The 27,260-nt window shown below is 45.3% G+C and overlaps 1 protein-coding gene across 9 annotated transcripts in view; it reads left to right on the forward strand.

Annotated features, from left to right (window-relative positions):
• The window catches only part of LPP (LIM domain containing preferred translocation partner in lipoma), a 618,933-nt gene that overhangs the window by 35,400 nt on the left and 556,273 nt on the right, over positions 1-27,260 (forward strand). For 6 of the 9 annotated variants that reach the window (XM_054585111.1, XM_054585106.1, XM_054585114.1 and 3 more), the window contains exon 2: positions 14,049-14,172. The exons of 1 other annotated variant lie outside the window; for it this stretch is intronic. The gene's annotated coding sequence lies outside the window, so the exon portion shown is untranslated. Of the gene's footprint in view, positions 1-14,048; positions 14,173-17,815; positions 17,932-27,260 lie in introns of those variants that run through there. 2 more of the 9 variants (XM_054585113.1, XM_054585115.1) reach the window with 2 other exon arrangements.

Raw genomic sequence — 27,260 nt, forward strand, 5'->3', positions numbered from 1 at the left:
TGTGCTCTGTGAGTTCACGATTCTGGGTGATGTCCCACGTTTGAGATGACTTGGGGGGAAAAACACAAGACTTGCTGAATCACTACTGACATCACCTGCTTTGTTCTGGCTGGGAAGTAGGTCAAAGCCTGGCAGACATGAGAATGCGGTGGGCTTCGACTGTGAGCTCTGCGTAGGTCCCGGTTTTGGACACCTGTCCCAGAAGGGGTCTGTGGGAGGGGTTGACACTCAGAGGTAGAAAAGGGCATATTTGTGGTCCTAAGTGCTGCAGGCGAGAAGGGGTGTTTGGTAGGAGAAGGAGCCGCTTGGGGGAGGGCGGCTGGTGAAGAAAGCACAGCTGGGGACGGGTAGAAAAAGGGAGAAGCAGGCATTTATTGACTGCTTATTTCATATGGACTATTGGTGAATTTATTTTTTAACTCGTCCTAAACACAGTGAGAAGTTGGTGTCAATATTTGGATTTTAAGAATAAAGAGATTGAGGCATTATATGTCCATGGTTAGGTTGCTGGTAACTGAGGGTAGAGGGAGTCTGTGTTGGGTCTGACTCCAAATCCCCCTTTGTTTTCACCGTCAAGTTTGTGCGCTGTGTTCTGGGTGCTGGGGATGTAGTGGTGAAGGAGACAGGGTAAGTCGTGACCTCATACTGCTTCCAGTCTGCAAAGCGAGACAGAACAAAGTACGCAGATCCATACTTACAGAGGGTGGAAAGTGCTCCTCGGGAGAAGACAGCGGCATTAGGAAACAGCGAGTGATAGAGTTACACAGTGTGTTTTTACATCCTAGTCCATAGTTGGTGCATAAAGGAGATGAGGTGATTCCAGGACACTGAACAGCGCTGGCTGCATTGTGATGCTTGAGGTTAGCATTTAGCCATGGCCATGATGTGAACCCACTGTGTTACTTGGAGAAGTCACCTCCCCATCATTAATATCAAGGAAAGTAAACCCTGCCCTTCCTACTGTGCTGGATGAGGAGGGAAGAGGGAGTGAATCATTGTGATGTACGGCTTGGCTCAATAGGTTGTGAAAATACAGGGAGTTTTTTTTTTTTTTTAACAGCTTTGGTTCACTTTTAAAGGGATAACTACTTAAATTTATTTACTGCCTTTTGTATGCTTTGAGGAAATATGTTTCCATATTCCTAAGATGAGGTCAGAATGAGGGCCCCCCTCCGTCTGCCGCCCCAGGCCAGTCTCAGGAGAATTTGGATTGGACTTGTCAGCATCAGGGGGCCATTGAGGTGTGGAGCCTCTAGGTCAGGCCATTGGAAGGGGGTGAGGATGGACTGGAGGGGCGGCTGTTGGGGCAGAGAGATGACTGGGTAGCTGGGGGAGGTGGGAGTCAAACTGGGTTTGACTTCAGATTTGCATACAGTGGGGCAGTTGTGTGCCAGGCCACAGCTGAGGAGGGGGAAGCGAAGGAGACATTGTGAGTCAATTCAGCATCAGCCGTGAGCTTGCGCTGGGTGGGGAGACCTGGATGCTGAGGAGCTGTGTCCTTCTGGCCCTCAAGGAGCATCCTACCGAGTCAGGAACATCTGTCCTGCTCCAAAAAATATGTATATCAACATTTAGTTTAGTAGTTGAGTTACCCATGGAGGCGGATATGATATTTAAATGTGTGTAATACCTTGTGCTGGAGGGGCACTAGCGTTGCCAGGGGAAACCTTTTTGTTGTTGGATTGTGGGGAAGTTTGGTGGGTCCTAAGGGAGAGATTGGGAAAGCGGGGTGGTGTGAGGACACTGGAGGGCTTTGAAAGAGAAGCTGTTTACCAATGGGAATGGAGACATTTAAATATTTTAGCAATCTTTGTTGCTCTCTTTCTGTGTCCTGGTGAATATCAGCCTTTCATGTGGTTAATCATTTGTCTTTTGGTGTCATTAGTGTAATAACTGATGTGCACATGAGGCACAGAGGCGGGAATGATTGGAAAGGCTTCTTGGGGTCTGTGATGCTTGAGTTGGGCTTTGTAGAACTTTCTAGGAGAAGGGGGCACCTGGGTGAGAGCATCATTGTGTGAAACAACACCAGACTTGACTGGATGGTTGAAGGGCCGGGGGTCAAGGGGTTTTGTGCTCAGGTGACTGTGAGCGCAGCGGTACCGTTGAAAGCAGGGAAGAAAGGAAGAGCCACGCGTCCATTTTGTCTGTCCCATGAGGGAAGGGGAAAGATCCTGAGTGGGGAAACAGGCAATTGTTGTTTTTACTTTTATTTTAAATAATAACTACCATGTGTCAGGTATTAAGCAGTTCGTTAGTATTTTCTTTAATCTCCCAGTAACCCCACAAGGTAGAGATTTTTATTCTTCCCTCATCTTACAGATGAAGAAATCAGAGCTCAGAATGTGACTTACACAGTGTCACGCAATGGCAGGAAGAGGATTTGAACGTGGATTTGTCTGACTGCAAAGCCTGAATGGTCTATGTCTCCACTACATCACCACTGCGTACTGTGTATTTATAGGTATAACCATGAAGAATAGGGTGCTTTCCTTGCATAGCAGTGTAGCTTGTAACAAAAATGGGAGGCATCGATGTCCTCTTCTGCATAATGGGGACCAGAGTCCTTGTTCCAAGTACTGGCCGGACTCAGGAAGGCTCCGGTGCCTTCTGCTCCCCTCAGCAAGACAGTGTGTGGAGAGATGGCTGCTTCAGTCTGTCTGTCCTGCTGTCCCTGAGCTTTCGGCTCAACTTTCACTCTTGTGAGACCATGTCCTGATGGTGACAGTGAGAATATGCTGATCATATGGATGCTGTGTATTTCTGCTCTTGTGACAGGGCTTTCTCAGAGTAAATCAGGAACATGGTTCCCAGTTGTGATTTGGCTTCTCCTGTAACTTACTTTAGGGAGAGACTGTGTCAGTTATGGCGGTCAGTGTGCCCAGGATTTTTCTTACTAGACACAAACGTTTGTGTTTTGATATCCCTCCCTCAACAATAAAGACAGAGAAGGGAAACAAAACCAGCTGAGTGGCAGCGGAGTGTGGTGGTCAAGAGCACAGGCCTTGAGCCCGATTGCCTAGGTTCAGTGCCCAGCTCTGCCACTGTCTAGCTCTGTGGCTCTTTGTGGCTCAGTTTCCTCGACTGTAAAATGGGAATGATGATAATGATATCTATTTCCTAGGGGTTGTTGGAAGGTTAAATGAATTAACACTTGTAAAGTGCTCAGAAAATTGCGGAGCATGTAACAAGTGCCCTAGGAGTGTTTGTAAAACAGCAGCAGCAAAATTGCCTACACTGGCCCTGCCTCCCACTGCTGTTTAAGATACCAAATGCCATGATATGTTAGAGCATTCTGGTTTTTCTTCAAGACCTGGCCGGTGAGGGCACAAGTCTGACTTCCGCTGTGTGTGGTTAGGCACTGAAGTGTGACACATTTGTGTGCGTGGTTTGGTGGAGACTGGTTGTGATGGCTACTTTGCCACAAGAACTTCACTGGCTATGGAGAATGTGTGGCTGAAAAATACCAAGGGGAACAATAATTTATCTTTTGCTGGTAGAACAGAGTTTGGATTAAAGAAAATTTGCAGCTGAGTTTATTTTTAAATTTTTCCTGGCATGGTAGCCTGTAGCCTGTGTACCAATAGTTTTATCTGGTTGGGCCAGCCGGTGGGCACTTCTTAATTTGTGTTTAAGAAAATCAGGGCTCACATGAAAAGAAACAACCAAAGATTTAGATTCTGGCTTATAGGGTTTAAGGCTGTGCCGTACCACTCCGGCACTGCGTCCCTGTGGGCAAGGCCTCCTGTCCCCAGTCTGTGACCATCCACATACTCTCCTGGTTCTGTTTGTTTCTACCTTGCCAAAATTAGGGTGCTGAATGGTCACATGAGCTCCTTTATCCCTGTGAGTGGCCCTCATTCTTGGTCTGTTAGCTGCAGTTTTGAAAGAGGTATTTTTTTGTTTTGATTTTGTTTTTAATCCTTAACCAAGGACATGCTTACTGATCTTAGAGACATGGGAAGGGAGGGAAGGAGAGAGGGAGAGAAACATCAACTGAGATAGAAACATCAATAGGTTGCAACTTGCATGTCTCCCGACTGGGGACCCAGCCTGCAATGTAGACATGTGCCCTGACTGAGAATCAAACCTGCAACCTTTTGTTCTACAGGAAGACACTCCAACCAACCGAGCCACACCAGCCAGGGCTGAGAGAGATTTTTAAAAATCAAATCTGTTGATGGTGCCTCCGGTCAGCAAAAGAAACAAATTGATCATCTTATTTTCTTTTTTTTTCTTCCTCTTGGCAATTGTGCCCCTAGGAAGCACCTTCCTAATCCCCAAAATATTTCTGTGTATCATGCTCAGAAAATGGGATGCAACTAAATGGTCATTATCATTCAGCTCTTAGAAGTTGTGTGGGTGGAGGAGATTTTAACTATTACATTTTAAGGGATGTCTGTTTGTACAGGACATTTTCTGTGGTCTATTTGTAAAAGGCAGTTGAGCCTCAACCATGTCATCTCTCAGGCTTGCTCATGTCCTGCCCCAGCATTTTTTAGTCTGTGCGTTGTAGGCAAGCTTTATCCAGTTCTGCAAACTTTGGAGTGCACTGACTCAGGGAAAGCCTAATTGTTTTCCCTAGAAAAATCAGAGTGACCATATCTTCTGTGGTTTTTGAAGGGCGGAGGGAAGACTAGTAATGTTGGAGATTAAATTACTAAATGTTAATGTAGCCACACAGAGTTTTATTTGTTTATGTATGTATGCATGTAGACATCAATAAAGGTTATAATATTTTAAGCTCGTACGGTATATATTGATAACATAGGGAAACTTTTGGGCGATTCCTTAATTGTGTGTAATACTTGGGTGTTTTCACTATTTTGAGTTTTAGAATGAGTCTGTGAGATACGTAGAGTTGGGGCTATATTTTTATGGTAGGGAAAGTAGAGGCTCAGAGAGGTAAAGTGGCCTATTTGAGGTTCATGTGAGTGGTATGTCTTTTGACTAGTTTTTGACAGGCTTGTTTTGTTGTAAGAAAATTAGAAAGATTGACAATGTTGTTTGTGATTCTTGAAGGAATACATTTAGAGGGAATGAAAGTTATTCTATTTATATTAAGCTATACCAGCGATTTTCAGCTGGTGTGCCACGACATGCCAGTCTGCCACGGGAATTTTTAAAACATGCCATACTTGACTATTTAGTCAGGGAAACCGATCTCTTTTCCCTTAGATTGTCAAGTTAAAAAAAATGACAATCAGCCAACACAATGGCTGTTCGGTATGAATGAATCAATATTACACCTATTTAATTTTAACAGTTTGGCAAAAAATATATTTTTTGGTGTGCCGCAGAATTTTATTAATTGGTTTATGTGTGCCATGAAATGCAGAAGGTTGAAAATTACTGAGCTATACCAAGACTCCAGTCACAATCTGACCCAAGATGGGAAATTTAAAGTGTGGTTGATAACAGGGAAAGAAACCATGGAAAGTTCACTAATTTTCTCAATGAAAGGATGACGACCCATCTATCTGTCCTTCCATCCATCACCTAACCAGTCATTTAATCATATTAAAGATTATATACAGTGTGCCAACTTCGTGTTGAGTCCTGTTTTGTCCATATTAAATCAGAAAGACATGTGGCTTTTGAGGATAGAAAATGTAGCCAGTTTGAATTGAGATGTGCTGTAAGTATAAACCGTTCACCCAATTTCAAAGTCTCAGTACAAAACATAATGTAAATTATCTTATTAATGAGTGTTTTGTTCACTACTTATAAAGTGATAATATTTTGGACATATTGGGTTACAAAAGATATTATAAAAATTAATTTTTTCCTGTTTCTTCTTGTTTTTCAAAAATGTGATTGCTAGAAAACGACACATTTGTGGCTTGAATTTTATTTCCATTGGGCGCACTGCTCTGGAAGCTTGTTGTCTGGTAGAGGAAGTAAGATAGGCACCCGTGTGTCCTCCCTGACAATAGGCCGTCTGTCTTCCTGCCTTCTCCAACTTTACACTTGCCCTCTTCCTCACCTCCTTTTGGCCTCCTGATCCATTTCCATCTGATGGAAGCCGCTCTCACCCAGGCCTGTGGGGGACAAAATCATTTTTCTTGAGCCCTGCTCTGGTCTGGCCTCTGTGGTATTGTCACTGTTGACCACTCTCGCTCCCTTGATTCTTCTCCTATCTCTCTGGCCTGTTCTCAAGGTCCCTTTGTGGCTCTTATTCCTCCTCTGATCCCATAAATGTCAGTATTGCAGAGCTCTGTTTCCAGCTCTCCTTGTTGTTTTTGTGCTCATGACTTCTGTGGAGGACGGGGGCGGGTATCTCCTGAGCTCTAGGCCCGTGTAGGTAAGTGCCTTTTGGACATACCAATTGGAATTTGTAAGCACCTTAGCGTTGGACTCAACCTGTTTTTCAGCATTGCCACTTTGGCAAATGATATCACATTCTGTGTACTCAATCCCCAAGTCTGGGAACTGGAGCTCCTTCTGGATGCCTTTCATACCCTCACCTTTCTATCTCATCACCTTCAGATCTTAGTGAGTTACCCACGGTAGCTACTCCTACCTACCTCTTCTCCACCTTTGCCATCTTACCCTAGTTCAGACCCTCAGCATCTCTCTCTGCAGTGTTTCAATAATTCTCACTTGGCTTTTATTTTCTAGTCTCACCCTTCTCCATTCCATTCTGTTCTTCTTCCAGAGTGATTTTCCAAAAATGCACATCCATTCCTGCCATATCTCTATTTTTAAAATCCTAGAAGGATTTTCTCACCCACAGTAAAACCCATTCCTGTGCATAAACTAGAAGATTTTTTGGTAGTTTGGTCCTTGTCTCTTTCCATCCTCATCTTAGTCATCTCTGAGACAGATCCTGTGTTCTGGGGATGAATATGTGATTCTCCGTAGCTTCCATGACTTAACACATACCATTCCCTCATTGATACCTTATCAGGGTAGCTCCCATGTGCCTTTCAAACTTTTCTCTGACATCACCTTTGCCTGGAATATACCTCTGACTCCTGGTATCTCCACACACTCCAATTTTCCGCTATTTATTGAAGTTGGTTGCATTTCTTTGAAGGCAATGGTCAATCCTTTCATTTCGGTATTCTTAAGTCCAAAATAGGCATGCAAGACATATTTCTTGGACAAATAAATGCCAAATAATAGAAGGGAGAGATAAGGCATTTTGGAATTTTTGGCAGAAATTCTAGCTAGATAGGGATTGGAGCAGGGAAAGCCCCAACAGAAATGGCTCTTCCTTCAAGTCTGGTGGCATTTGGTTGGTCTCCAATGCAGATGAGAGCCTGGTGATCATCATCAGCGTGCCATGTTCTGTAGGACACAGAATATAGAATAGGCCCTTCCCCTGGTCGGTGCCATCGTCCTCAGAGTAAAATAAGGAGGGGAATCTCAGGAGCCCATCTCGGTCAGTGCCTGTCTTTGGCCCTGAGTTGGGTTATCTGTTTCAACAGAGCCTGACTCCCTCATACACAGCGGGCACAGCAGCAGGCACCCTGTCCTACTCATGGGCCGTCCTGGAGGAAAGGCAGGCAGAATGGTTTCTTGCCTTTTCTTTTTAACTTTTCCTTTGGAGCTGCCTTTCTGGATAGCAGAGAGGTGACCTCAGCAGCCAGAGACAGGAAGGAGCAAACTGAGTCATCTCAGGCCCTAATGAGGTTCACAAGGGACCCTTCCTAGGACCGAGGGTCAGGTGAGGTTATGCTGTGCCCAGGGTGAGTTTTGCCTCGGGGCTCCAGGCGGCACTGGAGCAGCGCTGAGCTAATTTTACCCATAGGAGCTGACTGTGCTGAAGGGTAGGGCTTATGACATTGGCCTTATCATCCTGTGATGCCCAGAGAGCTCCCAAGGCACAGCCCCGTTATGTCTGGGCTGTTTTCCTCCTCCAGTTTAATACGTTTTTCCATTAGGTGTGCATATCAGCAGGCAGGAAGCTGAAGAGCAAAAGAGCTCTGGATTTTGTGGAAGGAAGGCCATAGAGCTGGATTTGGATCCTGCCTCCGCCCCTTGCTTCCTTAGCTGTCTGACCTTGGGCAAGTTATATAAACTCTCTGAGGCTCAGTTTCCTCATTTGTAAAATAGGACGTATACCCGTGTCCTAAGATCATTTCTTGGTTTACATACTTGGTGACACTTATGAAGCAATCACTCTGTGCCTGTCACTGCTGTAGCCACTTTATTCATCGTGATTCACCCAATCCTTTAAACATGCCTACGAAGAAGCTACTGTTGCTAACGCTGTTTTACAAACAAGGCAACAAGGACAGGAGCAGAGAGGTCTGGAGGCTGACTCTGTGGGGCTGCACAGTGCAGATGGGCGAGGTGGGCAGCCGGCATGCCTCTGAGGTACTGAAGTATTTAGGGGCAAATCTGGAAAAGAAGGCGGCCAAGCCAAAAATTCTAAGGAAAGAGTTAGTACTTGTGCTATAACTGTGTTTCCTGTTACAGAAATTAGAGTTTATATTGACCATAAGCCAGTTTGTGTAGTTCTGATTAGCTTATGACACCTGCCACTTAGGTCACTAAGGTCTGGTTGGCTTATTACAGTAAAGTGAGATAGCTTTCCCTTCACAGGCAATGGAGGGTCCTAGGTATTGACCTGGAGGGCAGGTCAAGCAATGGAGGAATGGATGATCAGTTAATTGATCTATTGGTTTTTATTTTCCCTCTTGCATCAACCAGGCTTAAGTGCAGGAAAGGCATTTCATGCCATTTAAGTGGAAAAGGATTAATTCAGGGGAAAAGATGCTAACATTGTTGGAAAGGATGGAGCAGAGAGAGCCAGGAGGCTATATCTGGAACTTATTGAGGTGGAGAGTTTATTCCATAGCCACAATCCAGGGATAAGGAAGATGATATTAGGAAGCCACTGGCTGAGCTTCTGGAACCTTCCTCCACATCTTCAGAGTTGGTGGCGAGACTTTGTATTGCCCCATGGAGTGGCATGTTGACTCAGGGTTCCACAATGCTGCTTGCCAGTAGAAATAGCAACAGGGTGATTTAGCGCCATGTTCACCTTCTAAGTCTTAACACAAATACGTCTTATTGCTGGAACCTAATTTACTAGTTTCAAGGGGGAGTGGGAAATGTAGTTTTTAGCAAGTGCAGGGAGGCTCTTTAGAGGGTGGAAAGGAGCTCCGATTGGGCCAGTTGAGAGGATATGTCTGCCACCAATGCATTCATTTTAAAACACCCAGGGGTTATTATTCCAGAATATTTAATAGGTATAATTAATTATAATACTGTAATATAATTAGGTATAATAGCCTACTTGATATTTGTGTATTTACATGTAGAACGTTAATATACTCAGTATCCTAAAAATGCAGGTCGTTTGTCTAAACTCAGTTTCTGAATTTTTTTTTGTTTGTTACTTTTTTTCATTTTGACAACAGCGATTGACTTGTAATTTTTTAGTTCGGTTTAATCTCCTCTGGGGAGTCCTGCCCCGGACAGTTGGTCTGTTTATGTAATTTGTTCATACACATTTCTTAAACATTTACTAGGAGCCCGACACCAGGCTAGATTTAGCACTTTGGGCAGAGGACAGTCAGGAGTTCTTCCATTGAGAGTCCTCACTGGAGAGGGAATAAGTCAAGGTCATGGTAAGAATAGTACAAGGAAGGTTATGATCAGTACCTAGAGAGCGAGCTAAGCAGACTCAGAGCAGGGAGATGATTCTGACTTGACTGAGAAACAAGGGGGGGCTTCATGCTGAGTGACAGTCATCAGGTGATTCTCCGTTGGAGGCAGCACCATGTCCGTGAGGGGTGTTTGCAAGTGTGGTGGCATGTGTTACTGTTGTTGTTGTCTCAGTGCTGAGGCCAGACCACCATGGCCATGTAGTACTCAGGGCTGCAGATGCTAGATGTCCTGTAATACATGAGACACTGCAGAAATAACTGCCTTTCTTCAAAGAGCAATCTTGTTCCTATTGGGAACTACCATTGGCTTTGAGGGTTGTATAGGATATCTCTATATTGGATCTCAGGGTAGGGAGGGGAAGTAGGTCAAATAAAGGAATAATGGGAGTTAAGAGTTCCATCTGAATAAGCAATGAATGTATGCAGAGTGGCAGTGGAAGGGAGTCTACAGTGGGAATAGAAGACTGACTCTGTGTTGTTCAGAAACTTGAGCTATTAGATAATGCACTTGGGCTTACTCTGTTGAAGCCACTGAAGCCACTGAAGATATTGGTGTGGGGTCCTTGAAAGCAGAAACCTAGCCTTACCTTCTTGCTCTGCATCGGTGGACATCGAGAGGCTTTCTGAATGAATGAATGCCCCAGAGAAGTTGTTCACAGGAATTGGACTAGGTGGTCCCTGAATTTTGCCAGATCTGGGGTCCTGTGGTCCTGGGATAACCTCGCAGTCACCCATTAGACTTTAGGAGAGTGTTAGGAGGGGGCTTGGCAGCCTGCGAAGCAGATAATGTCTCTACATCCAAACAAGAGTGCTCTGGTCAGACAGCAGTCCTAGTTGCCTACACTATAAAGAGAGAAGCTACTTTTTTAAGGATCCGGAAGAAAAGAGGGCTTCTTTCACTACCATCCCACAGGCCACGAGGCATGTCAGGCGCATACTGTGCCATCCCCCTTAATGCCCTTGTATCTTGAGCTTATTAAGAGTTGCCAATCCAACCAGTAGTTTGCTGACAAGGTTCATGCGCTGTGACCATGACTGCAGTTGTTCTTGGGGAACGGCTTGCCGGTCCGCGTGGTGATGCTCTCACACGGTGTCCCCTGTGCCGCCCTGTAGTGTTGCGGCGGCTTTTTGACAGTCAGGTCAGTCCCTCTTTCTTCTTACCAGATGGGCTTTGGGCGTCGGGAAGGAAAGCTCAGGGTGGAATTGACCAAACGCGTATGAGTATGTAAGCATTCATTACCTTGTTAGTTCCTCTCTAAGGTTTCATTTCTGAAATCTTCCCAGAGGAGAGAGAAAGGGATGTGTAGGTGTGCAGGATGACCCCAGGGCCCTCACCGTGTACCTCAGAGAAGGACAGTGACTTGCCCAGGGTCATGCAGTGAGCTAGCCCCGAGGCCGGCGCCTTCTGTGGCAGGGTGTCATGGCGCTCTGCTGCTGAGGGACAGTGTCGTGTGCACAGGCGCTGGAGCCAAAGGCCTGCCCTTGGCTACTGGTTTAGCATCTTACTGTATTCTGCACCTATAGGTTTCTCATCGGTAAAATGGGTGTCATGGTCATATGTGGCATTAAGCATTCAAAAACGATGGGACATTAATTGTTGGGACCATCTTTAGAAAAAAGATGGGGCACTGAAGAAACTGCTGACTACACCCTAGTCACAGAACCCTCCCAAGGGGTCCACTTCCCCCCTGCATAGTAAAGAGATTTTGAGCTCAGATTTGGAGGAGCAGCACTAGGGGGAAGCATGGTCAGATCTTGGAGTTGTGAGGAAAGGAGGTACACTCTTGCTTGGAACCAGGACTCATGTAGCAACATAATGGGAGACGTGGCTGGCGAGATGGGTTGGAGCCCCTCCTGGAGCTCTGGAGGGCTGGCCTGAGGGCAGCTGCTCATGGTTTTACGTGCAGTTCAGAGCACTGGTGAGGATCAGCTGGTGATGAAATGGGGGGTAACCTGGCAGCACCTTCAGGATGTTCAGGGAACTTGGGGCAAAAGTCAGGCGAGAGACAGGAAATGTTGCAGTTGGAGCACAGGCCTCAAGATGCGGTGATTCCCAAGTTTTGGGCACTTTCTCGGTTATTTTTTGCAGTGAGTCACCTTTTCGCTTGAGGTTATAATAAAAATGATATTATTTGAAATCACTATAGAGCTGTGAAGTTTTCAAGAGTTTTCACACCCGTCAGCCCCTTGGTTCTGCTGAGCATCATGGGGCGGGTGGAAGGTGAGGTTCTTACCCCTGTTTCATGAATAAGGAAGTAGAGACGCAGAGAGCAGATGGGATTTCTCGGGCTACTCAGCTGGTCGATATGGAGGCTGGGAGGGGGGATGCCACATCTAATACTCTCTCCTGTGCCAATTATCGGGCTCTGTGGTTCTCTCAAAGTCACTTTCTCCAGCCTTGACTTTGTTGGTTGCCATCCTTGGGAGCCTGAGATGGCCTTGAATTTCAAAGGTCCCAGAGACAAGCTGTAAAATTTTTCAAAGATGAGCTCTAGGGAATTTGGGATACAACATGTGTTCCCTGCTCTGGCACTTTGTAGCTGCCAGGGTCTGTTCAGGTTGAAAATGTCCATGAAAACAAGGAAGGAAAGAAGTGGGCCCCTGCCACCTACTGTGCGTCTTCTGTGCTCTGGCCACAATGCTTTGTGCTTTTCTGTCTGTGGACTGAGATACATTTATAGATAAGGTGCTTGTAACACAGTGTTTACTGTAGCATTCTGCTAAGCAGCTTAATTTACATACATATTACATTAGTTAATTCTCATAAAAACCTAATTTGGTTGATAACAATGTTATTTCCCAGTTCACAGATGAGAAAAACTGAGGCTTAACGAGGCTGAAATAACTCATTTGTGAACACAGATCCTAAATAGAGTATAATCCAAGTTTCCTAGTTTGAGAATTCTTTATTCTCTGCTACACTACCTAGGGCCTGTCTCACTGGTAAGAATGCGGAACTGTTTATGAAGGAGCTATGTCTCAGACCTGGGAGGTTATGGGAGTTAGGGCCAGAAGGTACTAGGAAGAGTTCAGGCGGTTGGTGGTTTTCAAGCTGTGCTTCCCTGCGCCTGAGAGACTTCAGGAGTGGACTTGGTGTTGGGGTGGGTGATGGGTGGGGGAGCGGGAGGTGACAAATGGTGATAGAAGGAGGAAGAGGAAGTTCTGGAGTCCAGCCTCCAGAGCAGTTATGCTGTTATTTACTTTGCAAACTGAAAAGCTCTGTTGTTAGAGAAAGAAAAGTTTGAAATCCACTGTGCTAGCCTCGTTTGTCTTTTTACTAAGTCCGAGACACAAAGTGGCTTAGCAAAATCACCCTTGTGAGGGGTCTTGGAACTTTTCCTCTTTTTCAAGGAGATATGCTTTCTGTCCACCTCACTCTGAGGCCTCTGGAGCACCTGGCTGCAAGGTCAAAGGTCACGCAGCTTCTGAGGAACTTCCGTCAGAAGCTTCCGGCTGCCCCATGTACACAGTACTTGACCTGTGTCTTTCAACTTGGCTATGTCTCTGCTTTGGCTCTTGGGAGCTTCACTGAGATTAGTTCCCTGGCCCAACCTTTAAACACATTGTCTAACACATTGAATACCTGTGACTATTGAGTGTTCACTGTGTACACAGTGGCGAGAACATAGGCAAGGTTCCTGACGTCAAGGGACTGGTGAGGAGACAGAAACAAATAAAGACTTTTGTCAAGTATTTTTGGAGACAGTTATGTTTGTTATACATGATTATCATGTGTGATAGTTATGTGAGCATGATTTCATCTCGAAGAAATGGAATAGGGAGAGGCTAGGCAATGGGAAAGGTTAGATCTTGGAGGAGTAGTAAGGGGTTGCTTGCCCTGTGACTTTCCACTTAGCGTCTCTGGGATTGACACAGTTTACTTTCTCTTTAAGTCTTCCTTTCCTCCTCCGTGTAATGTGGGAATGAGATAGGCCAGCTCACCGGGTTGTTGATGGGATTCAATGGCATAATGTATGCAACCTGCTGCCAGTACAATGCTCAGCACAGAGTAAACACTCATTAAATTATAGTTGTTATTATTTGGCAGTGAGGAGCCAAAGAGACTATTTTTTAAACTGATCAATGGTGTGATTAGAGCTTTGCTTCTCAAAAAAGCACTCTGCTTTTAGAAATAGACTATAATCACTTTGGCCTGCAACAATTATGGTCTTTGGCTTCAGTTTACTTTTCTAAGTTATCTCTGTTTGTTTCCACCTGACTGTCCACCTCTCCCACTAGAGCTCACACACCTGTGTCACAAATTAATTTAGTGCTCTTCCCCCGCGTTCAGCACAAGGAAACCAATGATAAAATGCAAAGCAGAAAACAATCATCACTGAGCTGTGTGTTCATCTGCCTTGGGAATGGATTTCTGGGGAAAATCCAGCCCCTCTCTAATGACATTGATGACTTGGATCTTTGCAGAAATTGAAGAGAACCCTGATTACTATCGTGTTGGGAGAGGATTGAAGGAAGCCAGACCAGTTCCTCACTCTCAGAGCTTCTTAGGGGCCCTCTGGCTCCCAGGCAACCTGCAGCAGGACCTCTGGTATGTAAATGGGCCTCTTTGCTGCCTTAAGATTTGGTCCCAAATCTGAAAGAGTGGCTGGGAAGTTTTTAATGGATTGGAATTTCTATCTTTTTGCTCTCTGCAACTTGAAATATCCTGTGCCCTTGATAATTCATGCTTGGGAGCTTCCTTAGTGCTCTCTGGTAAATAGCTCCTTACTGTTTGCATATCTCCCCACAGGCATATTGCAGAGAGGCTGGAGCCTGTGTTTCTTAACAGCTTCTCCAAGGAAAACATTGCAGGTCACGTTTCCACAACTAAGACTCTCGGAGGTGGGGGGGGGGGGGGGGGTCTTCTAAATGTCTATCTCTGCTACCTCCTTTTGGCCTGGCATTTGCTTGTGGCTGACAAGGGAGAGTCTGTCTTGAGCATTCCTGTAGACATATGTGACTTTGCAGTTGAAAATTTGACAGCCACTGCTGACCTTCAGCTTTAAAAGTGAGTAGTATATAGAAATAACCCTGTAGAGTATCAGATTATTAGTCTTTAATTCCCAGAGCCTTCATGTTTCCTTGTCTTAAGAATGACCTCACCGCTCTTTGAATTTGTAATGGAATGCACAGTCATTTACAAGTAATCACACCATGATCCCCTACGCTTTTGTACTACCTTCCCCGTCTTTCAGAGGGCTTTCATTCACATCTCATTTGATCCTCATAACTGCTCTGAGAAGCAGACAGAGTGTCTCTTTTAATCTCTCATTTTCAGGTGTAGAAACCAAGGTTTGGAAAGTTAAACAGTTGTTTAGAGGTCATACAGCTTAGCAGAACTGCACCTGGAATCTCAAGCAGCCTAACTTTCTAAACCAGTGTTCTTTTTACTACTTACCCTTGCTGTGACCTCGGGAGTATACTTAACCTCTCTGAGCCACAGTATTCCTATCACTAAATTAGGTGCAAGGCTACCTCCAGCAGTAATTGCCAGAGGGATTAAGTGAGACTACCTGGGAAAGCATTTACTAAGCAGTAAAGTATGCTTTTAATGGGAGGCATCATTGCTACTTGTACCTTAAATCCAAATAGTGCCATCAGAACTGTGGCAGAGAAGAACATTTCCTCCCTTTTTGTAAAGACACCAAGGTCTAAAATGATGCTGGAGTTGTCAGGGATCATGAGCTCCCAGCCGCCCGGTCAACGGAGCGGCTCTGCTGCCCTGCCGGCAGGCCGCTGACAGCGCTTGTGTTGGGAAGGCTCTCGTGTTCTACAGAGCTCCCTCTCTTCGTGCGCCTTGGAACAGTCTTGCACCTTGGAGACAGCTTTAGGTCTGACAGGACCAGAGAGCAGGAGTGGGGAGCTGGGAGTGGGATGTGCGTTCCTGAGCTTTGTCCACAGAAGGTGGGGATGCGGTATGGTGATGAGGTAGAGGTAGGTGACAAACTGGTCCAGAAGGCCTAACTTCTCCCATTTCTCAGTGATTGGGATTTAACAGGATACATCTTGTGAATCCATAAGGCCAGCAGTATATATGTGGAACAGGATGCTTTACAGTAACACTTATTGGAAAACTCAGAAAGGATGTATTTCAAGTTGGCAACAAATGCATTAGGAGCAAGCAGTGGGATATGGTCGGGAAACAGCCAGAGCAACCGAGGGATGAGATCTTAGGTAGCTTCATAGGAAGCCGGATTTCCTTCCATATAAGGAAGAACTTTCTGTTGCAAAGATGGAACTTGCAGCTTCAGGAGATGATCTTCACCTCTCTGGAGATCTCAGGGCTACCATGTAGGGATTCACTGACGGGTACGGGGAGGGCGGTGCAGGGGCATCGGCTCAGTTTTTCTCCTGTTGATCCAGTGGTCAAGAGGAAGAGAAGTACACATACGTTAGGGAATGAAGAGCCCCTTTGTGGATGTGGAAGCTGATCTCTAAGTGCTACTTGCAAAGTAGAGGATGAAAACTGTGATTCTGCTTTTTGTAACTACCCCTGTAGCTCTTGCCTTGGTCCTTGGTTTTCAGAATTCCCAGGCCATCCATGCGCAGCTCTTTCTCATGGAATATGTCTTTCATCTGCTAAAATGTACCTGTGGCAATATTAGAATGGACTTGGATCTCCTGAGAAGATGACAGCCTTTCTATAGAACCACTAAGTCTGACGGCTGGTCTAGTCTTCTGCGTTACGCGTGAGGACCATCCCTTGCCCCTCTGCAGGCCTGCCTCTGGGAGCCCCTGGGATACTGCAGCGCTGAGACTTCTGTACTGAGCTCTGGTTCTGGCAGGTAGGGGTAGGTTCTCTGATCCTGTTTCCGTATCTTATTTAATAGTCACTTATATTTATGTTCATGGATGAAGCAAGTAATAAATAAGAAATGTTGGTAATTTGGGGGATACTTGTAGCATGCTTGCAAAAACGAGTAATCAAAATAAATGTGTCATGACTATTTGTCTAGACCAAGTAGAGGCTGCTTTTAGAGCACATAGTTGGACAATCTTGGGTTAGCTACCCAATTTGTAGGTGAGGCAGTATAAGCTAGAAGAGGAGAACTGATTTGTCCCAGATTTTAAGGAGCGATTGATCTGGGCTTAGGGCTTGGGTCCCCATACTCCCTGACCAGTGCTCTTTATTGCTAGAAGATTCCCTGAGAATCTTCTAGGGGATGAGAACAAGCATCCTCATGGTGCAGACCCCAAAGCCAGGAAGTGGGTGATAATTCTAGAACGGCTTGTCTGACCTACAAAAGTCTTTGTAGCCAAGAGTAGAACAAGATCACACTAAGAAACAGAACCACTGGGAAGCCAAAATATGGCTTCCCTTCTCTGACCCAGCCCCTCTCTTCCCATACCACCATCTCCCTCAGCATTTCATCTCTCTCTTCTTTCTCTTTCTCTTAATTAGTCTGGAGTTATTTTAGACCAGATTCATTCCTGACTGACTTCACTCGTCCAATTTAGTCACTGAGCACTACTCAGGAACTTAAGATTGAAATTAATCTTACAAATTAAATTGGGCATTCCACCCTTTTACTCCCTCCACCCTCACCCCCCACCCAGGGTTCTCTGGAGAGTCTGGTTTTATTCTGGGTCTTCCTGCTTGGTGTCTGTCCTATGAAGAACTCACGCAAAACTAAGTTTTTCGGAGGAATCTCTGCCTAAGGGAGCCAATTGTTTTAGGACTCATCTATCATTAAAAGAAATGCAGACTGGATTCTCGGTGACCTCTTCAGGTGAACCCCTCCCCCCGCAATACCTCCCCTTACCCTGAATTAATAGATTGACTTCATAAATGGAGTTGCATTCTAGATGACCCCATTCCTAAGGTGAACTTTCATCAGACTTTCAAACCAGTCCCTTGTTTGGGCGGGGGAGCATGTGGAACAGTCCAGACTCCACTTCTTTTGGGGTTAATCATTTACTCCCAGTAAGGAATTCTGTCTTAAGTGGGGCATGTTCTTCAAGTGCCAGAGGACAGACGGGTGATTTTTCTGACATCCTCTAGCCTGCTTCCCCATATATGGAAATGTTTACCCACCACACTGATCTATTGGAAGAGAGGGAGGTGACTCAGGGTTTAGGAGAAGCAGGATTTGAATTCTTGTTTCCAGAAACAAAGTCATACCCCTCCCCCCCTCCGCTTGCATCCCTCCCCTCCATTCCTTTGCCCCTTGTTCTGGAAGCTGAGGAGAGAATGTCTCAGTGCTGTTCCCCTCTGGCCTTGGGATCACCTCCTTGCAGTGGGACTCGGGGTGTATGAGAGGGAGTGAGAGCCAGCGGAGGGCCAGCTGCCTGTGGGGCCTGACGTCGCGTAAGTACCTCATTATTGCCAGAGCGAATGGCATTTCGGCTTCCAGACCCTGAGTTTTCAGCCCTGACAGCTGGCTAGCTTGCTGGTGATGGGGCTTGTTGCTGGGAGCACTGGTGCTTTAATTTGGGGTGTGGACAGCTGCTTTCCCAGGGGACTACTCCTCACAGTGGGATTTAGAGCCAGGCTCTGCCTGAGGAAACATTCTATTTGTGTATAGAAAAGTTAGAGAGATATTTTCCCCACCTGAGGCCTAACTTGGACTGGGTGGAAAGATAATTTGGGAGTGTTGTCTGTCTGATTGCTAGGGCTAAAGCAGCAAGACAGAAGGGATGTTTGGGGTTGCTTGGGCAGGGATAGTTTTAGCTTGAAAGATAGAGCTATGGTTGGACTTAAGAGTATGCAGAATGTTGCTATATAGCATTTGCACACCATTCACAGTTTGGAAAGACACCAGGTATACAGGACATCTGTGTTTTTTTGATGGACTGTCAGATGTAGGGGGACACTTAGAGATCATTCAGTTGACCTGTCTCATTTTACAGGATGACAGTGGGCAGTGGAGGCCCAGAGAGCCCAGCTAACTCGCTTTGCAGGTACCTGGCTAGTTAGGTGGGATTAGAACACAGATTTTCTCACTCTGTGTTCATTCTTCCTTCCGCTACACAAAAGCTGTTCCTTCAGGCAAAGGCAGAAAACATGCACCTTTTGCAGGTGAGGAAACTGGGACTCAGAGATGCCAGAGTTGTCCACATTTACTGATCTAATTGGTGAGAAATTGAGAACCAGAACCACATCCTCCCAGTTCAGACCTCTTTCAGTCATGTTATATGGGCTTAGATGCCTGAAATTGTTTTTGAAAATTTTACTTTTTCCCCCTTCTTTGGGTTTCTACTTATCTTTTCCTGTTTTTGATCATGTGAATGTTGTCTGAATGTGAGCTGCTACGTTCTGATCTGCTTTGCTGCATGCATCTTTTCCTTTTTTGAAAGGGGACGATAGCTGGTCTAAAAGGCGGGACTGAATAGTGGAGCCCTTTATTTCCATTTTATCCGTGGCAGTGGAAACTGTGAACGGGCCTTGAAAGAAATTGAGCAGGGCCTTCCCATCTAGGCCTCTGCCGCCTTTCTTGAAGCTGCAAGAATTCTGGAGTAGTTTCCCCTCCCATTCAAAGGTGAGCTCTGATTCTGAGTAGATTTTAAACACACACACATACACACACGCACACACACTTCATTTTTAGCTTTCTTTGATGCAGTGCCAGCATCTGACAAGAGACCAAGAGGGCACCACTGTAGTACAGTACACCAGATACTGTAACCAGTAACTCTGTGTGGTCAGTTCAGTTTCCGATCAACTTAGGGGGTCTCTTACTCCAATACAGGGAAGATGATGGAGATGCGTTTTGGGGAAGCACTTTGATGCCAGTGGCATTGGGTGGCATATTTTAATAGTGTGGGGAAAGTGCTCTGAGACCTATGCTTGTTCTGGTCAGTATTGAAGAGAGGGGGTGCAGCTTTCTAAGCTGCCCTGGAGCCCTGGGGAGAGGCTGTAAGTAACCTGTTCTCTCCTCCATGGGGCCTGTGGCTGGGTGGGGCTTGGAGGCCGTGCGTGGGAGGAGGCTGCCCTGAAGCAGAAAGGCTTGGGATGTTTTTCTGCTGTGGTGCTGATGGACAGGGGCACTAAGAGTTTAGGGTTGGTGGTACCAGTGTGAACGCTATTCCTGGTAATGAGAACTGACATAAATCGATTACTTCCCGGTACCAAGCTTGGGGCTAAGCACTTCACCTAAATCATAGAGTTACTATTACAGCTAACCACAAGTACATAGTATTTTTTAAAATTTTATTTTTAATTTTGATAAAATACGCCTAATGTAGTGCTTACCGTCTCAACTGTTTTAGGATGTACAGCTCAGTAGGGTTACATACTGTCACATGTGCAACCAATCTCCAGAACGCTTTTCATCTTACAAAACTGAAACTCTGTACCCGTTTAAGCATTAACTCCTCATTCTCTCCTTTCGCCAGCCCCTGACATCCACTAATTTACCTTCTTTCTCTCCGAGTTTGACTTTTTTAGGGATCTCATGTAAGTGTAATCACGCAGTGTTGGTCCTTTAGTAATTGGCTTATTTCACTTAGAATAACGCCCTCAAGGTTTATCCTGTTGTAGCATGTGTCAGAATTTCCATCCTTTTAAAGAAAGAATAATATTCCCTTGTATGTATATACCCCTTTTTTTTCTTTTTTTACCCATTTAGGTACTTTTTTTTTTAAACCTCCATTTTATAAAGGAAGAACCTGAGTCACACCATAAGTAGTGGAGGTAGGATTTGAACCCAATAGTGTGACTTCAGAGTGCACGTGATTGGGAGTAAGCAGATACTGGATTTTAGCTGACAAGAGTGTGAAAACCCAGTGCATTTCTCAACTGGATAGTGTCACCTCTTTTCACATGTTGTGTCATTTCAATTGCCAAGTGTTTTAAAGGAAGATCCACAGGTATTTTCCTCTGTTTTGTTTTGACTTCTGGGCATCTCAGAGCCAAATATGAAGCCTGTTTGTAACAAAGAGTATAAGATTTACGGCTCCTATTTTTTTGTAACCCTTTCCTTCACTTATTTTTCCATCTTCCTCCCCAATTTTGTTCACTTTAAAAAAAGGTCATGAACGATGTGCATCTTTTTGTCAGGTACGTTAGATCCTTTCTGGAACAAGGCAAAATATATATATATCAGTGACATGGTATCAGGTATTTTTGTTGTTATGTCTAAGGAACAGCTGGCCCGTGGACAGAGATTGAAGATGTGAGTTTCTGACCTGGCTCTGCTGCTCAGTCAGTGTTTTCTTTTTCTTTAAATCCCTACTCCATAACATTTTTTCATTGCTTTTTAGAGAGAGAAAGGAAGAAAGGAAGGGAGAGAGAGAAACATTGATTGGCTGTGTTCTGTATGCACCCAGACCAGGACTGTACACACCAGGACAGGGACAGGGATTGAACCTGCAGAGTAGGCAAGTGCCCTGACTGGGAATCAAACCTGCAATCTTTCGGTTATGGGACGATGCCCAACCAACTGGGCCATGCCAGCCAGGGCTCACTCACTGTTTAACTTTGGTGATGATGCACGCTCCTTTCCGATCATCAGTTTTCCCACCTGGAAGATGGGGTTGCTGGTGACGGCAGCAGACATTTCTTCTGCGCTGAGTCCTAGGCTAGGCGCAATCCACGATTTACCACTTTCCGATCTCCCTGCACTCCCACAAGCCAGCGCCCATTTATTCCCATTTTACTTGAGAAAAGTAAGGCCTAGAGAGTGGGAAAACTCACCCAAGCTCCTACAGCTTCTGAGTGCAAGCATTCGTGGTCCATGTCTGACTCTGGAGCCCAAGGTGTTAGCTGCAGTTCTGGGCTACTTGCCCTTCCGCAGTCTGTAAGGTTTCTTTCATCAGTGGCATGCATTTGTCTAATTTTATTGAATTTTTATTGGGTTCCCACTCATGTGCCTTGTACTGTTCTGGGCGCTGATCCAGCACTGGGTTTAGAGAGAAGAAAAAGACACAGGAAACAATGATCCCTTGGAGCTTGCATTCCAGTAGGGGTATGCGGAGGAGGCAGATATTAAATGAACACATAAACAGGAGAGAATGATTAAGTAACACATAGGAGGATTCACCCAGTCAGGCGCTCTGACTGAGTGAATGGAGGAAGGGCTCTGGGAGGTGATTGTTTAAGCTGAAATGTGAATGACAAGAAGCTAGTCATGTAAAAATCAGAAGAGCATTGCAGGCAGAGGGCACAGTCTGTGCAAGGGCCATGGAGTGAGAATGGGTTTGTGTTGTTGGAACAGGTGCCGGAAGGTCCTGGGTTCCAGGGGGAAAGCCTGAGACGAGCAGGGAGGGGCTGGGCGGTGTTTGTAAGCTAGAGCGGAGGTGGGGACCTGAGTCTAAGTCCGATAGGAAGCGTTTGAGTTATGTTTTACCATCATCGTCATTCTGGCTTCTGTGGGGGGAAGTGGGTGTAAGGAGGGGACAGAAGTAGAAGCAAGAAGGTTAGGAGGAGACTCTTGGAATCATCCAGGTGCGAGGTGGTGGTTATTTCAATTAGGGTGGTAGAAGTGGGGCCAGAGAGAAGTGGACGGGTTCATGACATGTTTTGGAGGGGCTGTCCACACTATGGGATGTCAAGTGCAGTATCCTTCAGAGACGTGTCAAGCTCAGTGGGCAGGACTCTGGGAGACCGCGATGCAAGTGAAAACATGTGTAGGGGGAGGTGCACAGACTTGCAGCTGATCTGGACTAAGGAGCCTGTGTGCTCCCTGCTTTGGTTTCTAACCTTGAGCTTTTGGCCAATGAATGGGGGGCAGTGGCTTCCTGCCTCTGACTTCCTGGCTAAGAGCTGCTGGAATGCCCCCAAATAAGCCCCGTAGCACAAGCCGTTTCCTTTGCTTTCCCTGGGTATTTGTAGAAAGCATTCTTTCCCACCAAGAATACAGGACATTCAGAGTGATGTTGACTTTATGGGCCATATTTAACTTAATATTTTTCCTTGATGTGTTGTCTGTTCTTGTAGAGATTCCTGCCTGCAGTGAGCTCCCTGGTGAGGAGGCTTCAACCAACCACCCTGTAACATGGGTCTGGAAGGCTTAGTGGGAACCCAGAAAGAGCTGGGTCTTCGAAACCCCAGCTTGGCTTGAAGACTTTGGTTGAAGGGCGCCTCCCAGTCCTCCTCTTTCATTTACATGTGAATTTACACTTGCTGGCTCTTGCCATCTCCCTGCAATTCCTTTTAATGTGCTAGGCTTTCCAGTAAATGCTCCACCTTTCAGGGGATAAACAGAGCAGTTAGGCGATTTAGTCCATGTAAGGCAGTGCTCATATGTGACCTCACATCCCTGGGGGTCTTGTGACCTTGTACTACACTCGGCCTGGAGATGCTCAGAGATCAGAAATTAAGTCATCTGAAATTCAACCCTGAGGTTTCTTCGGACATTCCTATCCAGTTTGCCGTCTGTAGATACCAATTTTATTTTCTTTTTTAAGATTCTTTAATATTATCTCTTAAAAAGTGTTGTGTTTTTTGCTCATTCGGTTTTTTTTTTTAAATTTTCTTTCATTCATTTAGTCAACAAACATTTATTGAGTTCTTACTGTATTCCAGGCATTGTGCTAGGTGCTGGGGATTGATTCAGAGATAATTTGGAGGCGTCTGGAAGGGGAGTGGATAATTACAGCACAGTGAGATAAGTGCTATAATAGAGGGATATAAAGAGCTAGAAATAGCACTACGAATAACATCTACGAACAAATTGCCTTCTTTTTTCCTTTTGGATTATTCCCTGTTGTATATTGCCCAAAGTGGGATTACTGGGTCATTTAAAAGATGAAAACAATTTGGCACAAAAAGATGTAATGACTTGCCTGGGGAATACAGCTCAATTTTCAACAGGGGGAGAAATTGTTGACAACTCCAGATTTAGATACTTCACCAGGAGGATTAGGCAGTTTTTCTACTACCCCTGTTAACATGGTGGCTTTCAGGGGAGTGCCTATTCTAAACATGCCAGCCTGCGTGTAGAAGCACATATCCTTATATTTCATCTCCCAAGTAAATTGTTAATTCTCACAAGAACTCTCTATATGAGTATGATTGTTTCCACTTTACAAGTGAGGAAACTGTGCCTTTGTTAAAAGGAATGATTTGCTCAGGATTGAATAGTTAATTTGTGGAGAATCCAAGAATCAAGTGCAGGTCTTTTGATACTGTGATTCCCATCTTGTTCTCTAAGCTCTGGTCACCAACTAGGGGCACTTTCGCTCCAGCTAGGGCCTGAAATTCATTTAGTAAGCTATAGGGACTCTACTCAAGAAGATCAGGGTCTATGAAGTAGGTATAGAAGTCCGAACTCCCAAAGTCATTGCCAGAGGACAATGTCCCTCTGTACTTTGACCCGAAAGGACCTGAAGGCCTACTGTTCTTGATTTTGGCCCAGGTTCTGAAAGGTCAATACGTGGCCTTGGCACTGGAGCCCAGAATCCCAAATGAAGCTGAAACCATGCCACAGTTCTGCTTTGGAATGGTCATTATTTTCCTAGTATATTCAGTTGTATGTCCCTGACTGTAGTTTATATATTGTTTTCATTTATAACATTTTTCTAGTATTTTTGGCATTAAATAAAAGCTCCTTTCCCTGGAACCCAGGGGTCATCATAACCAGACGGCAATCTATGCCTCCTGTGAGCTTCCTTGATGTACCTGCTAGCTTATCTCTAAGTCAGCCCCGTTTCCTGCTGTTCCTCACAATATCCTGCATTTTCTCACCTTAGTGCCTTAGCTCATGCCCTTCCTTTAACTGGAGAAGACCTCTCCCCTTTCATCCATAGCCCTTATAAACCTCTGCACAGATGACACTTTCTGAATGAAGTATTCCCTGATCATCTGCTCCCCACCATCCACATGCCCCGCCGTCTACACTCTGCCACACTAGAAGTGCTCTCTCTGTTCTCTCTTCTGCCAACTCACTTCGCAGTGGGCTGTGTGGCAGTAGAGAGTCTATGGTGCTTATGAACACAGGCTTTTGATTCAAATTTTGGCTGTAATACTTCCTGGCTGTGTGGTCTGTCAGGGTAGTTAACCTAATTGATCCTGTTTCCTCATCTGTCAAATGGGTGGAAGTAATCATACCAAGTCATAGGGTTGTGAAGAGGATTTGTATTGTCACCTGTTTTTCTTCTGAGGCACACTTGCCATCTCCTACTCTGTTGATAGCTTATCTCCTTCCAGACTGGAAGCTCCCTAAGGACAGGAAGGGAGAGAATCCCATCTCGCCTGTGTCTTTGACATAGGGGACCTGCTACCAAGGCTTCTTTAAGAGAAGGGATTCTGTACGACTTCACTGCTGACATCATGGCAAGCCCATTGCTTGTTGAAGGTTCCAGTCACATGGTGCCAGGCCTGGGTGAGAGCTCTGAGTTGTGGAGCTTTGGGCACACACAGTAAGTGCTGGACAGGCCTCTGGCCCCTCTTCTTCAGTGATGGGAAAGAGGTGAGAGCCTGGGTGCAGCCTGTTTCTCTGATTCACCAAGTTGGGCACTGCAGGCAATCCCTGAAGCAGAGCAGAAATCCTGCTTGGAAAGCGATACTTAGTTTCTTTCCTGGGTCTTATCCAGGGTGAGGCTACCAGACTGGAGGAAAGGGTCTCCATGGAGTTGTGGATTTGGGATAACTCTGAGAGCTACCTACTCTTCTGACTTCTCTGTGGGTTGGGCCCCTCAGAGGGAGCTGTCCTATAGACATTCCTACCATTGCTGTGCTTGACCCCTGACCATGGAAAGGCAATTCCAATCTTAAAAGGATAGCGCTACCATTTCACTTTCTCTTGAGTCATTTTTCAAAGGGCACTACCTACAGGTCTCAGGATCCAAGTATTTTAGCTTGGTGAACAGGTTCTCCACGCCCTGGCTGTCGCATTCCTTTTCAGCCTCATGTCCTACTGTGTCCTACTACATGCTTTGCTGCTGGCCTCACTGCATTAGTCACTTTCCCCCAGAACACACTGAACTCATCCTTCTCAAGGCCCTAGCACATTGTGTTCCCTGGACCTATTTCCTCCCCCTTGTACGTGGAAATCCTCTTGGGTGCTCAGGCTCAGTTTAGAAGTCATCTGCAAGGCTCTTCCAGACCCTTGGAGCAACATGGCAGGCACTTGTGCTTTGCAAACTTTTCTTTCTGTTTTGTGTATTTGAGCGCGTCTCCAGTGAGGTTATGAGCTCTTTGAGAGCTCAAGGCACATCTGACTAAGTACCTACACCTGCTAGGTCCATACACTGCGCCTTACTAAGGACAGGAGGTGATAGCAAGTGTCTGTTTTGTGCACCTCTGAATACGGGGCACATGACATCCTGTTAGCTAACATTTGCAACTGAAGGGTGTTCAGAAGCTCATACTAAGGCTTTCAGTGATTTGTTTGATCCTGAGCTCAGTCATTTGAATTCTCTCTTTGAATTGGTCTGATATCAGCTCATTGCTAACTTTCTCAAGCCTGTTTCCCATATACCCAGCAGATATCCGCTTACAGCCAGGACTCTGAGCTTATTTCATTTAAGAACATAACAGGAAGGTGGAATTCAAGAAGTGCCTATTTGCTTCTAATGAGAACATTTTTTTTTTTAAGTTTGAAAGTTTGGCCTTTATTTTCTATCCCAAAGCCTCTTGAAATGTGAAAATAGCAGAAGAGGTTTTTTAGATAGGTATATATCTGCCTTGAGCAGAATAGCTGTTCACAGTATAGTTGTAAGTGCAAAGTAATAAAACCTGTCTTGGAGCATGGTTTGGAAGACTAGGGTTCAAGTCCTGGCTTTACCATTTCCTAGCTCTGAAACCTTGCCTAACCTCCCTGACCCTCAGTTTCCTTAATGGATAATTGGGAAATCTTTCTCGTAGGGTTGATGGAAAGGTTAAATGAGGTTTTGGACATTAAGTTGGGATTTTTACTGCTGTGTGGTTCTCATACTGGGGTTGAAGACCATTTTTAAATAGGCGTTCCAAAAAAGTTTGCTTTTGATGGTAAATGCTTGAATGTTTTTAAGTTTTCATACACATGCTTTATTTTATTTTCTTGAATGACAAAATAAATGAATTTAGAGTTAGAGGACATATAGCATCTAACAGACTTAGGGAACATTCATGGCTTGAAAGACTCGGTTATAGTCCCTATAATTAGCTTTGAGACATTACAGAAACCTTGGCAGTCAAGGGGTGAACCTTAATCAATGCAGCCTTCTCGCTGGCTCTATGCTGCGCACACTGGATGTGGAATTCCAGGGCATGATTATGTCCTCCCTGATGGGTAGGAGGTATTGGCCCCATCTTGCAGACAGGGAAGCTTGAGCTCAGAGAGGGCGAGTAACTTACACAAGTCCAATATCAAGCCATGAACTTCGTCCTGTACCCACAATGGTCCTTTCTATTTAAGATGTGACAAGACCTGCCTTTACTTTGTTGGTCCTTCATCCTCTCCTTCTGGAGGCAGGCCCTCATTCCAGGCTAGATAATGCAGTGGAACTCAGCGGCCCCGATGCCTCATAGCTTGATTAATGAATCTAGATGAGTGTCTTGACTTCTCTTGCCAAGAATCTGCTCATTTCAAACTTCTTTGACTGTGCTCATTCATCAGCCTTTACTTCCTTTTTCTCCTTTTGGGAAGACACTTGCCTTTGCCCATCTCCGCTTTTGAGATCAGGAGTGTGTTTGCAGAAGACTTCGTATTTTCTTTTAAAAAATTATGGGTGGAAAATTCATTGAGTATTTCCCATCAGCTGCTCCAACCATGT

This window comes from Pteronotus mesoamericanus, unplaced genomic scaffold (genome assembly GCF_021234165.1).
Source record: "Pteronotus mesoamericanus isolate MK-2021 breed Mesoamerican mustached bat unplaced genomic scaffold, CSHL_Meso_final contig_82, whole genome shotgun sequence".
Classification (NCBI taxonomy): domain Eukaryota; kingdom Metazoa; phylum Chordata; class Mammalia; order Chiroptera; family Mormoopidae; genus Pteronotus; species Pteronotus mesoamericanus.